The 22540-nt window shown below is 41.2% G+C and overlaps 1 protein-coding gene across 4 annotated transcripts in view; it reads right to left on the reverse strand.

Moving 5' to 3' along the window:
• Positions 1-7881, reverse strand: part of RHOH (ras homolog family member H) — a 44774-nt gene extending 36893 nt beyond the window's left edge. For 2 of the 4 annotated variants that reach the window (XM_059672854.1, XM_059672865.1), the window contains exons 1-2: positions 7377-7858; positions 4011-4099 (exon numbers count right to left, since the gene is read on the reverse strand). The gene's annotated coding sequence lies outside the window, so the exon portion shown is untranslated. Of the gene's footprint in view, positions 1-2409; positions 2960-4010; positions 4100-7376 lie in introns of those variants that run through there. The other 2 variants (XR_009449664.1, XM_059672873.1) reach the window with 2 other exon arrangements.
• Between the last annotated feature and the right edge of the window lie 14659 nt (positions 7882-22540).

Below are 22540 nucleotides of genomic sequence, written 5' to 3' on the forward strand. Positions count from 1 at the left end.
GATGATAGGAAATGTGAAAACTTTCTTAAAGTAAAAGAATCATCTTCAGTGTATAGTTGAACAATTCCAAATATAAAAGGCTGTTTGAGAGCTCGTTACTACCTAAAGTTCTCCTGAAGCCCGTGTCTCAGCACCATGGCTTCTGCCACGGCCATGTCCTGTACTTTCGTTATGTTTCGTTATGTTTGTGATGCATTGTTGTCATGGCAGACGTCTAATCTCTATATAAACTATATTTCCTCAACAATTAGACTTCCTTTCCTTTCCAAAATGTTTTCTGGACAAAGCACTGCATATTCCCCTCAAGTTCATTCTTAATTACCACCTCCCAGTGGTTTGCACTAGAATGCTTGTGGGTCCTAGATTCTCCCTTATCTCTCTGTTCTACCCGCTTGTAGTACCCTGTTTGGTTGGTCCAAATGCCTGTTTAACTGCGTAAGGGAATTTTGTGGTATGAATGATATGAAACTACTACCTTCAGTGCTTCTCAAAGTGTGACCTGCTGACCATCTGTGCCAGAATCTTTATGGGGTGGGGGGGCTTGTTAAAAATGTTAATTCCTGACAACTCCCAGGCCCATTGGATCAGAATCCGTGGAGGTGGAGCCTAGGAAGCTGCATTTGTTAACATGCTCACCCCCACCCCGACCCCTCCATCCAGAGGAGTTTAAAACACACTACAATCTGAGAACTCATGATTTAAAGCAGCAGTTCTCAACCTGTGGGTCGCGACTCCTTTGGGGGTCGAACGACCCTTTCACAGGGGTCGCCTAAGACCATCGGAAAACACATATATAATTACATATTGTTTTAGTGATTAATCACTATGCTTTAATTATGTTCAATTTGTAACAATGAAAATACATCCTGCACATCAGATATTTACATTACGATTCATAACAGTAGCAACATTACAGTTATGAAGTAGCAACAAAAATAATTTTATGGTTGGGGGTCACCACAACATGAGGAACTGTACTAAAGGGTCGCAGCATTAGGAAGATTGAGAACCACTGACTTAAAGCAACCATTTCCTCTCTGGTCTGAGCCCGAGTGTTTTCGGATCTACGTGAAACTATTTTCACATCCATCTTGCTCATCTCTAAGATCAGCATTTCCCTGTCTTTTCCTAAAAAATGTTCTCTCTCTCTCTCTCTCTCTCTCTCTCTCTCTCTCTCTCTCTCTCTCTCTCCTTGCCAGTAGCTCTTCTGTGAGCTATTTCTTAGCCTCTGCAGTCCACCATGGCAAATCCTCAGCACCCAACTAGTCACTTCCTCCTCCTTCCTGAGCTACCTTCAAGAAACCCTTAGCATCTATCACCCCAGGCTGCCTGGACCCAGACTCCCTCCACTACACCCTGCCCAGGATCCACACACAGAACATATTCGCTTGTCAAAGGCAGGCCCCCATCTGGTCCACAAAACTCGTAGCTTTCCTCTTAATTATTAAAACTACTTCAGATCACTTATACACAGACTTCCTCCACATATCAAGTAAATGAAGTAAAAACAAAATTCTACTATTTTACCATTCTAACACATCAAATGCTTTCATTTTTTATCCTCACAGTTAATCCTCATTCATAACGAAACCAGAATGTAAGTGAAAATTTAACCCTGCTTTTCTAATTCAACACCATATCAAATATATTTTCCTGACTACTGTAACTATGACCTTTCATGACTACAAAGTATTCCATGAAATTAATGCTCCCAGAATCTCAACACTTATCTAGGTTACCCTCATATTCTGCTGTTATAAATGATAATACACTGAATGTGTTCACACGTGTTATTTTCTCCTTCTTTGAATTATTTATTTAGAGTAAATTCCCAGAGATAGATTTAATGGATCAAAGCATATGAGTATTTCAGTGGCTCTTGACACATATTGCCAAGTTGCCATACTGTATTTGCATTTTATCTGATTCCTTGGTGGTATGCTGATAAATGTTTAACAGGCACTCCAAAAAAAAAAAGTGTGCCTGATTTTTAGTGTCTGCCAATTTCCATGGTGTAGACCAGTGATGGCGAACCTTTTGAGCTTGGCGTGTCAGCATTTTGAAAAACCCTAACTCAACTCTGGTGCCGTGTCACATATAGAAATTTTTTGATATTTGCAACCATAGTAAAACAAAGACTCATATTTTTGATATTTATTTTATATATTTAAATGCCATTTAACAAAGAAAAATCAACCAAAAAAATGAGTTCGCGTGTCACCTCTGACACGCGTGTCATAGGTTCACCATCACTGGTGTAGACACTTCTACCATGACCAGTTTCAAGCTAACATTACATCGCTGAATGCAAAATTGGAAAGCGGTGCTCTGTAGCACCATTACATAATATTTCTATCCTACAACTAAATTGAAACAAATAATGTTAAGAGCATAGATAATAGCAAAAGGTAGTAAATAATTAGGAAGTAGTGAGTTTTGAGTACTTATCACCTTTATCTTTTTTTTTTTAATCCTCACTCAAGGACGTGCTTATTGATTTTAGAAAGAGGGGAAAAGAAAGAGAGAGAGAGAGAGAGAGAGAGAGAGAGAGAGAGAGAGAGAGAGAGAGAAACATCAATTGGTTGCCTTCCCATACTTTCCCCAACCAGGGATCAAACCTGCAACCTAGGTATGTGCCCTGACCAGGAACAGAACCGAACCCATAACCGTTCTTTCGGTGTACGCGTTGACTCTCCAATCAACTGAGCCACACCAACCAGGGCTACCACATTTATTTTTAACATAACTTCCTTAACAAAGTTATATAATTTAAGTTTAATGGTGAATGTATTTAACAGCCAGCTTGAAAATATTCTGGAAATTTTACAATCAACTCTTGCGAACAAGTACAGGCAGGCTCCTGCACATCGCTGCCGATGTCTCACTTGATATTTTGCAAGAGCATGTCTTCCTTTTCTCCTTTTTTACTGAAGCCACTGAATATTCACCTTATTCCCATCTGTGTCACAAACAATAACCATGCTTTTAGGTTAGCAGGTTATGTAAATGCAAAATGAATAAAACATAATGCAAATAAAAGTTAGAGAAGAAGGCCTATCTGGGTCACCCTGCCCCAGTTTGGACAATACTCTCGTCTTACTAGCCTTTTTCCATGGGGTCACCTATAAAAATGACTCAGTCATGTATTTACTCGAACAATGGCTGAATGGATGACTCTACGTAGTTCTCGTGGCAAATGTGATGAGAGCCGTGTTACATGTTTCTTAACCACTCTCTTCCTGGGTATTCTTTTCTATGAAATGGGGAAGAGGTCACTGCCGACTTCAGGTTTACCAGAAACTAAGTGTAGAGATAAGAAGCCTCCCACTAATGCTCTAAGAAACAACTGAGCTCTCCGTGATGCTTGGCAGTTCTCTCCCAAAAGTGATTGATTCGTATTTTGTTTCACTGGAAAAGAGAAATTGGGAGGGTGATTTGACACTTTCACCATTGAAAGCGAATTCCTTTCTTTGGGCCCTCTCTGGGTAATAATAAAGAGCCTCTATATGCATAAAACACCTGAGAATTTTTTCATTAGATTTATTAGGGTGACATTGGTTAATAAAATTATGTAGATTTCAGGGGTACTGGAAGCAGCCCAAGTGCCCATCAGTAGATGAGTGGATAAAAAACCTGCGGTACATTTACACAATGGAATACTACTTGGCCATAAAAAAGAAGGAAATCTGACCTTTTGGGACAGCATGGATGGACCTGGAGAATATTATGCTAAGTGAAATAAGCCAGTCAGAGAAAGACAAGTACCGTACGATCTCATGTATGTGTGAAACTAGTGAACGCTTTAGAATTTCGCAAGTGCTCCCTGCCTGTGTGTGCTAAAATGTAAATGTGGCTGAGAAAAACTTTACACATGCTCATACCCTTGGCTCAGTCATCCCACACCCAGGAACTTTCCTAAGAAACCAATTCAAAACAAAGGAAAATACTTTTGTATTCATCACAACAGAGGGAAGATCATTTTGCCGCATCTCAGCACTTACTCAACTTACCATCTTGGAGCTTGGGCCCTGGTAGGAGAGTTCTGGGTTAACGGCTCCCAACTGCTCATCTGTGTGTGGGACAGCCGCCTCCTAGTCACCTGGGAGAAAGGGTTTGTATTTGTTATCACTCGGATCCCTGGACCCCACTCCAGGGCTGGTTGTGATACATGAGAATTGCTGTTTTTTAAAAGCTCCCCAAGTGGTTTTAGGAATGACTTTTCTGGGCCAGAACCAGACAAACCAAATAGTCTCTGAACAGCTGTCCACATCAGGGGGACAGAATGATATCTTCTTATACAAAGCATCAACAAGTTGTTCAGGGTATTCAAGCAGCTGCGAGAGTCAAATGATTAAAGAGCTTGGAGGAGCCTTTTTTCTGGCATTCCCCACCCCGACACACACACACACACACACACACACACACATTCTATTCACCGTTCATCTCTCACTGCCCACCCCAGCACCTAGTACTGCCATACTGCCTTCCAGCATACTCCACTTTGGCACCATCCTGACTTGGGTCCACCTCTTCCCACACTCAAAGCCCCAAACTTCCCTTTCTTATGTTATCAGTGGGGCTCTGGAAGGAAAACGATATTACTATTTGACTAAAGTAATACGCACATATAATTGAGAATCTCCTGCATAATGAACAGACAGGCCGTATTTGCATTTTTAAAGGGGGCTTACTAACCCAAAACAATCTCTAATCTGGAGAGTGGAACGGGAAAGCAGGGTGCTTCTTAATCTCGGCTTTCACCCAGACCCCAAGCATCGAGAACCTAGATGAGCACCTTGGGCACTATTGCAAAGCGGTCCCAACTCTTGAATAGAAATGGATTTTTAGCTACGCCTTGCTAGCATAAAAATTAAAATACAACAAAATTAAATAATTTAACCTAAGCTGGCCCAGGTAGAAGAGTCCTCTGTGCCTCTATTCCAAGCACCTGTGTGATTCCACCCAGTGTATTCGGAGAGACGCAGCAGCCACAGATGCCCGAAATAACATGCAGTCACTCGGAGAGTCGGGTTATAGTCTGAGGTTCTGATATGGAAAGGCTTAAAATGTCAGTTTCTAATCCTTTCTCTTTTCCATATCCCTATGAACCACGGGTGGGGACTGTCTGGCCTGAGGGCTAGATAGGGCCCTCAAAATCATTTGGTCTGGCCCTGCCATAGCATTAGGGGTGAATTAAATAAATGTTTGACCAAAGATAGCAGGCTACTTGTTAAGTTGAGAATTTTGTATGGCCCGTGAATGATGTTATAAATATCCAAATGGCCTTTGGCAGAAAAAAGGTTCCCCACCCGTCACTGGGCCATACCTGGTGCTCAAAAAATGTTAATTCCCAGCCTCTGCCCATCCACCCCATGTATCTTATTCCCAGGCTAGGGGCCACATCATTCTAGTGTCCCCAGTCAAGTCCTTAATAAGAATCATAATAGCTACATTTATTGAGAGTTAATTTTATGCCAGGCACTAGGCTAAATGCTTTACATACTTTTATTTTATCCCTAAAACAACCCTCTGAAGTAGGTACTTTCAGTTATTATTATTACAACTACCTTACAGATGTTTTTAATCTGAGGATTGAAGAAGTTAATGAGTCCGAGTTTCCCACAGCTCCGAAGCAACAGCACCAGGCTTCAACACAACGCAATCTGGCTCCAAAGTCTGAGTTCTTATTCACCATACTGTATTTTTGTTACTATGTGGACATGGGTATCTCCTAGTCCAGGGGGAAAAGTGCTCCAAATCATTAGGAAAAGAGCCGCAGGAAGTCTCCTTCAGACATGCAAAGAAAATTACATATTTCATGGAATTTTTGAACTGGCTTTTGAAGAATAGAGATTTGCTTGTAATCAGCCAACCCATGTGTCCTCCCAAGAAGAAGGCACCTTTAATCACCAGCTGATTGAAGGGTCTCTTAAAAGGTAATAACCAGAAACGAAGGTTTTACAAGCACCCCAAGCCACACCACCCTTTCTCCACATAAATGGCGTACTAAAGGAAGGCAGTAGAGGACCAGTGGGGGACCACCGGTGCATGAATTAGTCCCGAGGGTGAAGAGGCAAGCATCTCCAGGCTTCCTCTTGCTCGGAATTGTCAGAGCTGAGAAAGCCCGGAAGAGAAGCCTAAGGACATGAGAAGAAAACTGCTGAATGGAGTCTATTCTTCTCAAAGGCCTCTTAAGGTTCCCCAGAACCTGCCTACACGTTAATTTTCCAAGCTTCTTTCCTGCCAATGCGTGAAACAGACTCTCTGCCTTTCTCGGGCCAGTCTCCTCAGCTAGACTGGTCATCTGCTCGTCAGCCTCACTTTCTAGCCTTTGCCTACACAGTCCTCCCAGTGTGAACTAACCTTCTTCTCCTTCCACTCAAATCTTACGTCTTTCCGAGGCCCATATCTTCCAGACCAGTCCGGTTTCAAATCCCCTTCTCAGAACTCTTACAGCCTATGCCATCCCATTCATCACTTCATTCCCATCTCATACTCTTCCTGAATTTTACTTCTTACACTGCTAGTGAATAATAAGGTCCTTCAAATATAAAGAATATAGGAATTCTTTATATTCCTCGTACATCCTCCACAACCCCAGCTTAGAATTTATAATGGATCATCGACTACTTGTTGTTTACTTTGATGGCAGTTTTAATTTAATAAAGCACCTCAAACTAGTGATTTTCCAAACTTTATTTATTTACAACCCAGGCTACTGATGGGCACATCACAGCATGTCTCCAAATCAAACCACCTCAAAAAAATTAATTTAATTTAAAAATATATACTTATATATCATGTACGATTTTTAGAAAGAGGACCTCAGCATTGGCAGTACATGAAACAAAAAGCCTGGAATTCTAGATCCAAATCTACATCACTGGGATTTTGGTTCTGGTTCTTTTCTGAATTAGAAAATTTTAAAGCTCGTATTTGCACAATTTAGGAAATCTTCAGATTTATTTCATCAAACGTAGGTTGGTATTTAAACTACCCTTTTTCATTTCTCAATTACAGTTGGCATACAATATTATATTAGTTTCAGGGATACAATATGGACATTATATAACTAATGAAGCCATCATCCCTATAAGGCTAGTACCCATCTGACACTATACTAAACTATCCCATTACCAAAAGCCAGCTTTTATAATATTTAATGTTTCAAAAACTATATGCATCTTGTTAGGATTTGGGTGGGGGGCAGGGGTAGTTGGCTATCAAAGCAACGCGCCCTTCTCCCATGTCATTCCATATTTTACATCAGGTAGAACAGGGTAATCACTGTGTTTAGCTTAGAGTAAAAGCTAAATAAAATTAGAAAGATTTCTTTTGACACCAAAGGAATATTTTTAAAGAAGCAAAAGTCTTACCTGTTGTAGGATTTCTTGACACCAAAATGACTGACTCCGGAAGTCAATGTTGTTGGGTGCAGGTAAGGAAAAACAAAAGCAGCCAGGCCCTTTCCCTGTTAGGATTTCCTTCTGAGATCAGCCTTTCCTTCCTCCCCAAGACTACAGCTGATTCGCACTGGAAGAACTAAAAATGCCAGTGTCGGGGCTGGTAAACCTTCCAACCCAAGACGCTGGGTGGAATGTGCGTGGTGACTGAGCGGCAGGAGCCGACCGAATGTGACAAAAGAGGTTAGCAAGTTCCTGTGCCCGAGTCAGTTTCCTGTAACCGGCTTCTCCGAAGAAGGGGTGCATGCGTGTGGGTTTCAGGGTGTGTGCACGTGCATTTCTCTCCATGACAATACGAAAACTTCCCCAGATCAGAGACAGAATAAGACCCTTGCCGCATGGCTGGATTCGTGTTTCATTTGTCAACCCTCCCGGGACCATTTTTTCTGCCCTGTCCCTCCATTTCCCACCAGCACATCACCCACATACAGCAGGAAAGGAAGAGTGAAACACCGAGATGATTCCTTAAGGAAGTGAAATAAAGCAGAAAAAAGAAGAAAAAAAAAAGTCCACTCCTCTGACTGGTCGTGGTTCATTTAAGCTTAGCAAAAAGCACCTTAGAACTCACAATCAGCTTGATGAACATGCCGTGGAGGGAAAGCAGTAGGTGGATGGTTTGGTTTGCTTTGCTTTATTAATAACTACCAAATAATAACTTGGGGCAGAGTGGACAGACTCAGCCATAGCAAGAGCTTAAGCAGCCCTGCCATGCATTCACCCTTCTATGTGCCTGACACTGTGCACTGAAGAAAAGCACAAAGACCAAGACAGACATATTCCCTGTCCTCACAGTCCCTATGTCCTAGAGCGGGAAGATAAACAAAAGCATTCAAATTAACACAGTAATTATACATTGTAGTAACTAGTACAACGGAATCAGAGAAGCTGAGTTAGAGAGCAAGGCTAAATCTACATCCTAGAGATGGTCAAGGAGGGCCTCTTGGAGCAACGGACAATTAAGCGGAGACCTACAGCTATGACTCTCAGCCCCAGCTAAAAGTTAAAATCATCTGAGGAGCTTTAAAAATACCAATACCTACCCCGCCCCCCAACTCTTACCCGTGAGATTTCAGTTTGTCTGGGTTAGTGCCTAGACATCAATACAAACTCCCCCAATCATTCCAATATGTTGCTACCCTCTGATAATGAGGAAGAGGAGCCTAGGGAGAGTAGAAGGCAAGACGGTCCAAGCAGAGGCAACAGCATGTGCAAAGGCCCTGAGGTAGGAAAGAGCGTGGGTTGTTCAAAGGAGTGAAAGAGGATGAGTGCGTCTGGCATGTAGCGGTGGCAGGAATAAACAGCGCAAGCTGAACATTCGCAGAGATGGACACACAATTACTAAGCCCATAAGAGACTCTTACACGAGCCCAAGTCTCAACTTGTTAATGTGCAGGAAGAACTCAGTCTGCCAGGTGAGATCTTTGAGGCTTCTGACGAGCACCTTATCTTTTTCTAGAAAATTCTCCTTGAAAAGCCAGCTCACCGTCATGATATTTAAGGCAAGCAGAACACCGTGCTGGCGGATACTTTATTTACCTCCAGTTTTGATCATCAAGAGATTTAAGGCAGCTAATACAAATACATACACCTTGGTAAAATAAAACAAAATTTTTAAAAAGAAATGAAAAGATAAAGCCCAAAGAAATAAAGACAAAAAACTAAGCTAAAACCAAGGGCGAGGTCGATACAGAAAACACATGCCGTGCCGTTCCTGAGCTTTTAAGCACCGGGCATGGAGCGGCAAACACCACCACATAAAACTCTGAGTGCCCACGGGACAGGATGAGTGCAATGCTCAAGGCGGTGGGCTCTTCCTGGCTTCCCGGTGCTGAGACTAACGAGAAACTTGGCGCCGGAATCTCATAGAGAGGACATCACAACTGATGGGACACCCATCCTTAGACTAAACACAGCGGGCGCCCAGTCTTGGGAGGTGGTTCCTTATAGTCTCCCTCCGTGTAGGCAGATTTCATCTCACGAAGGAGTCGACTTAGAGGAATTCCAGGGAGCGCGCAGGGGAGGGTGTGCCTGGGGATGAACACAGCGTCCCATCCCAGGATGTGGCTTTGATGTGTCAGTGTAATGCCGAGATGAAGAGTGAGCTCGCACATGCTTCAGAAATTCCAGGATAAAAGAGTTTTCTCATCGGAGCTTCTGAAAGATGTGCGGCGGCAAAGAGTTCAAAGTTGATTGTACTTCCAGCAAGAGATCCAGGGCTTTCTCATGTGAGAATGCAGAGGAGTGGGGCCAGGGCCCTGCCTGCGTGCACAGCCCCTCCCCCTCCGGCAGAATCCAAGGGAGAGGCTCCACCAGCGTGGCTCACAGGTTCAGGGCCTGGGGCCTGACACGCTCCCTCCACAGAAGGCCCTGCATATGCCCGGGTCAGGGGTCAGCGGTCAGGACAGGTGGCGTGTGATCGCAGGCCCAAGCACTCCCACCCATCCGGATGGTGCTGGGGAGGGCCGGGCCCCGTCGGCCTGCAAGTCTCCCCTGGGCTCCCCCAGGACCACCCGTCCTCTTCCGATGGACTCGCCCTCTCGTGCACATAACTGTACTTTTAGATGTTCCCATATAGTCGGTCTTTGTGCCTCCTCCTGCTCCTGGTGTGAGAAAGTTCTCTTCACATGTAATTTGAACTCAGAGAGTCTTTTCTTGGTGGAGGTGGGAGAGGGTTAGGGACAGCTAGCTACCCACCTTTCTTCCTTTCATGGCAATCTCTCCTTTTGCCTCTCTCTCTCTCTCTCTCTCTCTCTCTCTCTCTCTCTCTCTCTCTCTCTCCCCCTTGCTCCCTCCCCCTCGTTCACTTAACAGACAGGAGTCATGGTGAGGGGAAGAAGCCAATGACTTTAGTAAGTGTACACACGACAGGCTTGCAGACACACACACGCACACAAACCCAAACGTCTCGGTGCGCCCGTTCTGATGCTGCACAGTCCAGCCTGGGACAAAGGGGGGAGAAGCCTGAGGAATTCGGGGTGCCGGGAAGGAAGGAAGGAAGGAAGGAAGGAAGGAAGGAAGGAAGGAAGGAAGGAAGGAAGGAAGGAAACTTCAGGTATGGAGTTCCCAGCAGGAACCAGACCTTGTGGTAGCCATATTCCTGGAAGCCTTCCTTGACCACCACCCTCCCCGACGGCTCCCACAGCCCCTGTGAGTGCTCACCTAACGGTCCGACTGGGAGGACCTCAAGGCCCAGGGCCTGGCCTTGCTAACTGGTGCGTCTCAGGCACTTAAATAGTCACTCAACAACCATTTGCTAAATGATAGATTGACTCTCTCAGCTGATCTTCACAATAGCCCTATGTGGTAAACATTGTTTTTCATTAACCCTTACCTGAGGATATGTTTTTTATTGATTTTTAGAGAGAGATGAAGAGAGAGAGAGAGAGAGGAAGAGGGAGAGAGAGAGAAACATCTATGTGAGAGAAACATCGACCAGTTGCCTCCCATTAGCACTGATCAGGAATCCAACCCACAACCTAGGAATGTGCCCTGACGGGAAATCGAACCCACCACCGTTTGGTGTATGGGATGACGCTTCAACCAACTGAGCCACCTGCCCAGAATGTAAACATTTTTAAGTCTATTTTAAACCAAAGAGACTTCAACTGGTTAAATAAAACTCTATAGCCTATGAAAAGCAAAGACTCACCCTGTCCATCTGTCCTGGCTCTTCCCGCCACTGCCTCTCAGGGGAGAGAGCTCACTGTGGGGAGGGAGAGGCAGCCCGAGCCCCGAGGCCCTGGGTCTGTTTCTCTCTGCCCAGGGCCACTCCTCTGAGATTCCCAGAGCAAACACAATCCCCTGAAGATAGAGGCTTGCTTTCTCAAAACACCTTTGTTTGCAATGTCCTCTGACACAGCAGAAGAACAGCTCATTTTCTCTTTAACAGCCTCCTAAAAACAAGGACCTTCCTTACTGAGGATTTTTAAATAATATGACAACTGTCTGTGTACCTGAACCTATGCATAGGTGGTACCCTGCTCATTACACAGACCTTTTATACCAGAGGGAACTCTTAATGACAACGGTAACCGTAATGAACAGTGACTCTTGCAAACCTTGCCAGATCGGTCATTTACTAAGCTAGTTCTGCCCTGGGTGAGTCAGATGCCTCCCTTCAGACTATCAGCTTGTTAACTGGACTGATTTCGATTTAGTGGGTAGCTCTTCATGTTTACACAGACCCTCATTTGTGACATGCTAACTAATGAAATAAAATATGTCCGTGGGTCCTGAAGATGGAAAAAACGTACTAAAGCCTTGTCTGAAGGCTTTGAGCTTCAAACCCAGAGCATTAGTCAGACTGTAATGGTGCCTGCCCCCCTCCCCACTAAGTGATGAGCAGCTGTATCAAGCCAAATGTGCATGCCCTCGGGGTGAGGGATTGCAAGCTAGGCATTGTAAAATGTTAGCTCTTCACAAAAGAAAGCGCTTAATCCTGACATATAATACATCAGTGTAAAAAAACCACATTCACATAAAGTAGCCTTTACAATTCTAAATGTTCAGATATCTTAGAAATGCCACCGGCTAGCAATCGCATGACTGATTTCCTCCTGATGCATTTCATCTTAATTCATTATGAACAGTAGCCTCCCCAACCAGATGAGAATATCGTTTCAAATATCTTCTGGCTTCCTCTTCTAGCCATGACCAGAAAAACACCATCTCCCCCACTGCCGTTCTCATCATCTATTTTCTCTTTAACTGTTTGGACGTAACATCACATAGCGCCTTCTGTGTCAGTGAATGTCAGGTTGTCGGGGCTCTCAGCTGCCATTTTGTTTGCCTGTGTCACTACGTTTACCCAGCAAACATTTACATCCTGGCTCATTTGATTACAGAGCTGTAATTCGTAACAATGCAGCTCTTGTTGCAGAAGATGGTAGCGCCCGCCCAAAGGCGTCATTCAAGCTGCGGCTCTAAAGTTAAGGCCCAACTTTTTCTTTTCATCTGTCAAAGCACAGCTCATGAAGCCCAATGACCATCCCCCTTGTAGCTGGTGCACTTTTCCAACATTGCAGACTCTAGTCAAAGCATTTCTAGAACTTTCTGACAAGATCCTTCAGACACAATTTAATAAGCTACAAAAGAAAACCAGTGTTACTGCCTTCTATTCACAACTTGGCTGGTTTGGGCTCCAACTTTAATCTAGCTCAGTCACCCACCTTAGTCACTGGATGTCGCTCCCCGGAGCTGTCTCCCCAAATCAAATCCAACCCGGAAAGAGCAAAGATGTGTTATCACTGAAGAAATTTAAAAGAGTGTGCCTCGGGCTCCGAGAGCAAATCCAGAAGAGGAGTTTGAAACATGATGCAAGAGCAGCGTCTTGGGTCAAGTGCACAAACTCGCAGGGGACTCCTGCAGAGCACACCACATTTGCTCTGATGCAGAAATTCCGGTTTGTTTAAAAATGAAGAGGGAGCAGGCCATCACTGCTGCTTCTCACATTCATGTCTTACCCGTTGCCTTGATAGGGATCTTCGGTTTGGGCACAAACATCACAGGGTAACTGCAGTTCAGCACACCTGCTCCTAGCGGGGGTTGCAAAGGTTTCAGTTAGAAGGGAAAGCCCAGGGAGTGTTAACTTGTCGCCTTTCAAAATAACAGATCCCCCGCCCAGAGGGAGCAGGGAACCCTGTCCCCAAGACAATCGGAAATTTTAGAGGAAGCATGCATTTGGATTCAGGCAAAGCAAGATTCAAATCCAACCTCCACTTATGAGCCAGGATGAGGCTCTGATCGTCCCACCTGGAAAATGGGTATAAATAATATCTATCTTGGAGGGGTTTTATAAAAAAGCTGTATAGTCCTTGGAATAAGGTAGACACTCAATACAACGTGGCTATTGGGACTTTTGCCTTCTAGAGTTTTTTTCCCGTCAACCTTACCTCTCCTTTGCATAACAGCTGTTGAATTTCAGAATTTTCAAGTTAAATTGTTAATGGTGCTTTATTCCTTATGCATAAACTGAACAATCACAGACACTTCAGAAATGCCTTCTGAAGTCATCTGCTTGCCGCACTACAAATGCCTTAAGATGAGCATTTGTCCTTTCTTTGCTCATCCAACAAATATTTGTTGAATGCTTTAATATTTATGGAGCGCTGTGCTAGGCTCTAGGGCAGTGGTTCTCAACCTTCTGGCCCTTTAAATACAGTTCCTCATGTTGTGACCCAACCATAAAATTATTTTCGTTGCTACTTTGTAACTGTAATGTTGTTACTGTTATGAATCGTAATGTAAATATCTGATATGCAGGATGGTCTTAGGCGACCCCTGTGAAAGGGTCGTTCGACCGCCAAAGGGGTCACGACCCACAGGTTGAGAACCGCTGCTCTAGGGAGACAGCAGTGAACAATAACCACAAAATTAAAGTAATCTGCTCTCATGAGTTCACATCCATTGGAGAGATAAGCAGTGAACATGATAATTTAGTAATGTAGTATGTTCTAGTATGCTAATTACTAAAAGGGAAATAAAGCAAGAAAGAGGGGTAGGAAGCCAGGGAGGGGTGCCTCTTTAAACAGGGTGGTCAGGGAGGTCCTCGGTGAGATGAGAGCGGTAGGTCTTTTTTTAAAAACATCCAATCGATATTTTAATGTTGAATGGTCCTTAACATCAGCAATATATTCCTAACGGTCACTTGACTTCTCCACACTAAGAGCTGTTTTCTCTTCTGTCCGTACCTGGGAGAGAGAGGGGTTGACGAGCCAGCGCTGTGATGCCCACTCCCCAGCCACAGCCCTCCGCCAACTGCTCACTTCTCCAACTTTCTGATCCTTCAGGAGCCTCTTCTCTGAATCCTTGTAAGTCATTTGCACAATAGACTGCGGACATCTAGAGAGAATATATATGACCAGAGCTAAGGCCCTGGTGGAAAATTCCAGGGTAGTTTGAGTTTTTTAAGACACAGTGTCACATGCTGCTCTGTCCTTCAGCTAGTCTCGGTTGCCTTCATCTTACCAAGTCATAATAATCTATAATAATAAAAGTGTAATATGCAAATTGACCGAACAGTCAAACAGCGGAACAACTGTCCGGACGTCCTTTCAGACGACCTTCCAGATGACCTTCAGGACAAAGCCGGTGCTATGAGGGCCAAGGGCCACAGCGGCTGCGAGGGCCTACTCTTGCACAAATTTCATGCACGAGCCTCTAGTAACTTAATAACAGTCACAATGGCCTGCCATTTATTGGGCACTTCACATGTGCCAGTTAAACACTTTATATGCAACAATTATGAGGGAGATACCACTTTTATCTCTTTTTGCAGAGGAGGAAATTGAGGCACAGAACGCTTATGTTTCTTGCTCAAGATCACATAGGCAATAAATGGTACAGCTTGATTCCACAGTCCACTTTTACATTTCTTTACAATGGAGCCCAGTTGAATTTTGCCAATATCTTTGCTATCCTTGACTACAGAATACAGCTATATCTTTTAAATATTATTTGTTAGGTCTCTCACACCAGGTGGGCACCCCAACATCCCAAGCCTGTTCGCCTGATCCTGAATGCCACACGGTTCATTGACAAAGATTAATTTTAAACTTCAACAGCTGCCATTATTCTCACTCAAAAACACAACACGGAAATATTTTCCTTTGTACTTTTAAAGAATAGTTCTCTCAACAATAAAGATGAATAAAATAAAAAATAAAAAATAGCTCTTTGTTCCTTTTTGTCTTTTTTTTTCCCCCTAAGATGCCTCCCGTTTCCTGCTTTAGTATATAGACATGCATTTTAGACACATTCGTTTTTAGATTCTGTTTTTGTTAGCTATTGCCACTATACGAGTAAGCAAAAGGAATTTCACCCGCTGCTGCATAGTTGCGCTGGGCATGAGTGTGAAGGACGCGTAAAAATGGCTTTCGTGGGCACTCCCGAGGAAAGTTCTGGGAGCTAGTACAGACATGTGCTGATGTATAGAAAGGGTGTGGCACCATCTTCTGAAAATCACACAAAACTAGAAGTGGTAGAGCTTGTCCGTTCATAATCTAAACAGGTAGGTCTCTTAAATGAATAAAATACATTTTATAGGAACATATAACTAACACAAGAAAATAAGATGACCAGGGGTGTTTTAATTACATAGAGCTGTTTTAAATACTTTTGCACAAATGCCCAGAATATGTGTATTTTTTTGTTTTGGCTGAATGTAGTTTTTTTTGTTTAAGATTCCATTCACAACATTAAAAATGGTTAAGAAAAATGGGGACCTCTTTAAGCTTACCAGAAAATAGCATACTGCTGTTTACTTCAATAGAAAATGTATATTTGCCTTGTTGGTAAATCTGAAATAATTTGGCCTGAGCTTCGGGAAGCCAGATTCAGATGACCAGATCCCTTCGTCCTTTCCAGTATCTTTGTGTCTTGGAAATACCCATTCACTCAAATGATAAATGTTGAGTCAACTAAGTAACATTGTGAATTCCATTCACTTTAATACTGAGGCAGCCTTCATGGAAAGAACCAGCTTGAAACATCTGTGTGAATGTTCGCACTTATTTATAAATTGCAATTAGGCCCACGGGTTAAAAAAAGAACCACATCATATCATCCAGCTGAGACTTGACACCACCTGGCATTGCATATCAGGAAAAATAGTTGTGGGCTCAATGAAAGAGAGACAGGTTCCACAGTAGAGGAAATCACTTCCTTCTCGAAGGTACCAATTTCACTTCTTTGTTGCTGGTGGCTCAGTCCTCAGACGCTGATAATGTCAGCTAACTATAAATAAAAAAATATTTAATGACATGAAAACATGCTTACAATATACTACTGTTAAGTGAAAAAAGAAGCAGGATTCAAAACTTGAATCTGAATTCGACTTATCATATACATATACATATGTTAACCTCTGGTTGACAGTCTACTAGTGATTTTTATGTTTTCCTTTTTCTTGTTCTGTACTTCCCAAATTTCCTTTTTTTAAATTAAATTTATTTAGGTAACATTGGTTAATAACATTATATAAATTTCAGCTGCATAAAATTATCATTCATGCTGAATATTCTATTGCGTGCTCACCACCCAAAGCCCAGTTTCCTTCTGTTATAATATATTCCCCCCCAACCCCCCGCCCTTTACCCAATTCTCCCTCCCTCAACCCACTTTCCCTTCTGGTAACCACCATTCTGTTATCTGTATCTCTGAGTTCGTTCTGTTAGTTTGCTAGCTACTTTTTTGTTTTATATCCCACATGAGTAAAATCACTCGGTCTTTGTCCTTTTCCTTCTGATTTATTTCATCGAACATAATATCCTCAAGATCTATTCATGTTGTCAAAAAGAATAAAATACCTAGTAATCAACCTAACAAAAGAGCTAGAGGACCTATACACTAAAAATTATGACAATGAAAAAGTTGAAAGAGATACAAAAAAATGAAAAAATATTCCATGTTCATGTGTTAGAAAAATTTACATTGCTAAAATGTCCATATAACTTATCTACAGATTCAGTGCAATCTCTATCAAAATCCTAATGGCATTTTTCATAGAAATTAAACAAAAGATCCTCAAGTTTCTATGGCACCACAAAAAAACAAAAGCAAAAAAACACCTTAAATAGCCAAAGCAATTCTGAGAAGAAAGAACAAAGTTGGCGGCATACCACTCCTTGATTTCAAACTACAAAAATAAAATAATCAAAACAGGATGGTACTGTCAGAAGAGCAGACACACAGAACCATGGGACACAACTGAGAGTCTACAAATAAATCACACATATCTGGGCCACTGATTCACAACAAGGCGCCAAAAACATACAATGAAGGAAGGAAAATCTCTTCAATAAATGGTGCTGGGAAAACTGGGCAGCCACATGCAAAAGAATGAAACGAGACTCCTATCTGACACCAGGCACAAAAATTAACTCAAAATGGATTGAAGACCTGAATGTAAAACCTGAAACAATAAAATGCATAGAAGAAAATATAGGCACGAAGCTTCTGGACTTGGTCTCAGAGGTGTTTTTGTAAATTTGACTCCAAAGGCAAGGGAAACAATAGCAAAAATAAACCAATGGGACTACATCCAACTGAAAACCAAGTTTTCTATAATAAACACCTATTCTTTTTTTAAGCCAGATGGAACATTTTTCGCCGATTTTTTAACTGCATTGAGCAAGTTTACCTACATTTTCTCCACAAACTTTGTCACTGCTTCAGTTGCAATATGTTTTACGCAACAACCAGTGATTTTATAGCAGTTGATTCTGAGGAGAATCACTGAACCACAGCCGAACCTTGCAAAGTCAGCTTCCTCCTACAGGGTCACATTTAGATGATTCCAACCAGATGCAAATTCTGCTTCCATATGGACTCCAAAACAAGGGATTCCAGAGGTTTTTGCATTAAGCCTCCTGAAGTCCTCTCTGAAATTTCCCTTGAGATGAAATCAGAGCTGGAGGAATATCTCCTAGTCTATCTAGTAGCTTTGTCTTCTCATGGGAAAGGGAAAGGGGTACTCAGAAATAAAAGTAAGGTTTCCGGGAGACTTACTCAGTGTCTGAACTCAAAAAGAAAGAGGTAGTGGGAAATGCTTAATGCTTATTAGAGGAAAACATGTTTGTGCCAAGTGCAGTCAACGATTGCAAGACTTGGTTTCAAACTAAACCTGCTATTTTCTTGATATTATTACATAAAGTATTATGGCCCTGTGTATCTTTTAATCATTTAGGAGGAATGGGAGCATTTTTGTAAATTCTCCTTCATGAGTGCTTGCTGTTTAAATGACATTGAAAAATTATACATAAAATTTCAAGATTAGCCATAAACAAATATCTATTCTTTTCATCTTTTTAACCTCATAAACCTTTAAAAAGCAAACTTTCTATTAAAACTTTTTTCCAAATAAAATTTTTAAGTTTTCAAATTTTTATCAAAAACAAAGTGGTTTTTATAATTTTGAGCAAACTTATCTCTATGATGTTCATTATTCAAAATGTAAAATAATATTGTTTTTGCTCTTCATAATTCCTGTCTTTTAAATTAAAATAATAAAATTTTTTAATGTTTTGTAAGTAAAATATTAAATTACTAAGTTTTCTTTTAACTTCAAACTTTTTTTGAAATCAATTTACAACTTAAAAAGGACTTTTATGTATGTTATCATATTTGATCCTCACAAGATCACTATAAAATAGCAAAAACCAGTATTATCATTCTCAGCAATCTCATTTTATAAATGAGAAAACAGAAACTCAAAAAAAGCTAAGAAATGTATATAAGGCCACCTAGTCAGTGAATGAGAGAGCTCTCTAGATCAATTTACTTCTACAGCATTTTCCCTACCAGAAAACAAACTACTTTTCCCAAATGGCTCCTTAAGACACGATAAAAGGTACACATTGAATTGAAGAAAGACATGCAAAAGTTTGAGAAAATCTGTTCTTTTAAAAGGTCCATTGATCTATTAATATAAAGAGTAAGATATAAAACTAAAGTATTTGTACAATAAAATTCTAATTTCATATGAAAAAAATTATTCACATATCTGAAAGACTAAAAATAATTACATCAGATAATAAAAATGATCATCTCTGAATGGTGAAATTAGAAATCATTTTTTCAGTTACTTCCTTTAATATTTTTGCCCTCTGAAATTTTTCAAACATCAGTAAGTATTAACTCTAAAATCAGAACAATAAACAAGTTATTTTTAATAAAGTGCTATAAACATAACAGTTTTATTCTCTTCAGTGATTCTCTAATGCATTCTGTTTCGCTTCAGTTTTTTGGTTTGCTAGGAATTTTTTATTTTAAAAAAGGCAAATGTGGTTTCAATGTAAAAAAAAAAAAAAAAGAAAAAGAAAAGTAATGTGAAATCACAGCACTGTATTTTGAGGGCTTGGTTCTCTATTCTAGTCCAGGTAGCCATATGGAGCAGGTTTGAGACCTTAACCTGAAAAACCATTTCTATGGTTTTCTTTGTCTCCACAATAAGCCCCAATGTTTAACTGTTAACTTGGTTGACTACCTGCCCAATAGTATTTATTTTTTTCTTGCTAAAAGAACCTTTCTTTTGAAATGGGCGCAGTGTCCTAAATGAGATGTCCCGTCTAAGAGAGTGAAAAAGAATCTTCTGGTTCCTGGCTTCCCAGCATCCCTTACAGCTATGGGTACTCATGTGGCCCATTTCTAATCAGTGAAATGTTCAAGAATGACTTTTGGGTGTTCCTCACCAGCTAGATCAGAGAGACACGGTCATAAAGCACCTGCCTTCATTCCATGCTTTGGGTGTTATCATAGCAGAAAGTAATGCCCTGAGAGCCTCAGGAGCCCCCTTAGGACAAGTGGCAAAGCCAAGAAAATCACAGGGATGAAGAGACAGAAGCCTGACATGTTGACCCACTCACCACTTCTTAATTTTTATTATATGAGATAATTAAATGCCTGTATTATCTAAGCCACAGTTAGTTATTCAACTAATACTTGAAACTGAATATCTTCTAACAGTGTAGTAAAAAAATAAAAAATCTGATGAAGGTATCAACATCTTACAAAATATAATTTTAAAAAAACTTAGTCAATACCCAACATAAATAGCCAATAGAATAGAATGTCATATAGAATTGGTAAAGTATACACAATATTGTATGTCAAATATATCTCGATAAAGATGGAAAATATAAAGAAATGGTTAGATAGATTATTTTACTGGGATATTATGCAGTCGTGTAAAAATATTATTTAGGCCCAGCCAGTATGGCTCAGAGGTTGAGTGTCGAACTACGAACCAGGTGGTCATGGTTCGATTCCTGGTGAGGGCACATACCTGGGTTGTGGGCTCAATCCCCAGGAGGGGGCATACAGGAGGCAGCCAATCAATGATTCTCTCTCATCATTGATGTTTCTCTCTCTCTCTCTCTCTCTCTCTCTCTCTCTCTCTCCCTCCCTCTCTGAAATCAATAAAAATATATTTAAAATATAAATATATATAATTTAGGAAGACCATGTGGCCAAATGAGGAGATGCTCATGATGTAAGATTACGTGAAAAAGAAAAAGAACAAAGAATAAATGGACTTGGGCTTGTATATGCACTGTGATTATAGCAATTTTTTCACAGACTATGAGGAAACAAATTCAAACCATTAACATAAGTTGTCTTAGGGAGATAGTATTGACAATAGACTATTTTTATCCATTCTTCTCTTTTCTAAATATTGGGTCTCATAGGTTACAATTTTTACATTAAAAATATAAAATAAAGTAGCATATAAACAGGCAATGTAAATCCCTGGAAGAATTTATATCAAATATAAGAATATGTTTGGCTTTCCTATTGCCAAAATCATACTCCTTAGCTTGACTTTCAAACCTCTTGAACATCAACATGGCCCCTGCCTACCCTGGTACCCACCACACATCCTGTTCCAGCCACAGTTAACACTCTTTTGTGCCTCTGTGTGCATTCATGCTTTTCCTTGTGTGTGAGGTAAACATCGCTGGTTGTGGCAGACTGCTGGTTACTCCCCAAAATCTCTCTCCTCAGAAATAATTTCCAACTGAGTACATTGCAGCCCATATTAGAGGCTATATGTCCAGTCTTCCTTTCAGCTGATGTAGTCTTGTGACTTTGTTCTGCCTACCAAGGTGTGGATAATCTCCAGGAATGTTCTTAATAGGAAGAGATGCTCTTTTCCTTCTTAGATGCTTATGTTTGAGCAGCCAACTTGGACCATGAAATAAAAGCCATGAGGTTGGAGGAACAAGGTGGCAGAAGGAGCTGAGTCCCTGAACAGTTGCTGCCACACCAGCCCTAGAGCACCTACCTCTGCATTTCATCTGCACAGAAGAGAGAAATAGACTCCTATCTTGCCTAACCCCACCTATTGTTTTTGGGTTTTCTGTCACACACAATCTAACCTAGTCCTAACTGAGATATTAATTTTCAAGATGAATTAGTCACAAAAATGCTTGTAGAAGAGAGCTGACAACAATATATCTGAATTGCTAATCAGAAGAAATGAACAGAAAGTTGGAAGTCTGGGGCTGGCATGCAAATGAAAGCAAACGCTTGAAGAACAGAGAGGGGGTTCGCAATATAGTGAGAAGCCAGGGCCACCAATGACTATCTGGGAGACAGTTGGGGTAAAGATTTGGCCAAAGAAGTTTTAGGAATAAAGATGACTAATATCAACTATTAAGTCATCTATTGTACTCTGCTACAATATAATTACTAATGTTACCACCAAATTCTCAGTAAAAATCTAATATGCACAATAGCCTGGAGTGAGCAGATTTTTTGGAAAAATCAAGGAAAAAGGGTCAAGCAGAGTAAAACAACAGTAAAAGTGAAACACCAAAAGGCTGTACATTCAGTGAAAGCTGGAAATCAGAGCTTATAAATAAGCATCAGTTTCCCCAAATCCTCAGGAAAATGGATAGAAATGCTGTATTACTCACTCAGTTTGGAATGATTTTTAGAGCCAAAATTGTGTGTATATTAGCATGTTTAGTGCTATATTTACATATATTTGCATATATTTTTTTTCTTTATACCAGAAATAGAGTCATTCTAGACATTGTTTTGCAATGTATTTCTCTTTTCTTTTAACCAATCAATATGACATGGATATCTTTCCAAATAAATTAAACTCATCTATATATATAAAAGCCTAAGCGACTGGATTACCAAACAACCAAACGACCAAACGACCATTTGACCGGTCGCTATGATGCACAATGACCACCAGGGGGCAGATGCTCAACACAGGAGCTGACCCCTGGTGGTCAGTGCGCTCCCACAGGGGTAGTGCCACTCAGCTGACCGGGATGAGGGGAGCCAGGATGAGCAGGAGTGGCTCCTCCCCAGATCCCCACATGCCATGCCGAGGGACCCCACCAGTGCACGAATCTGTGCACCAGACCTCTAGTCCTTTAATAACAGCATAGTATTCCATCATACGGAAGTACCATTATGGAACCAGTCCATAGTGATGGAAATCCACTCTTTTGCTGTTGCTAATAGTGCTATCCTTGTACAAAACAATGTAACACTTGAATGCAATTGTGCATGAGCTATTACGTTTTTCTGTGGAATAAGTGACAAGTAGAACCTCTGTGGGG

Source organism: Myotis daubentonii, chromosome 1 (assembly GCF_963259705.1).
Source record: "Myotis daubentonii chromosome 1, mMyoDau2.1, whole genome shotgun sequence".
Taxonomy (NCBI): Eukaryota; Metazoa; Chordata; class Mammalia; order Chiroptera; family Vespertilionidae; genus Myotis; species Myotis daubentonii.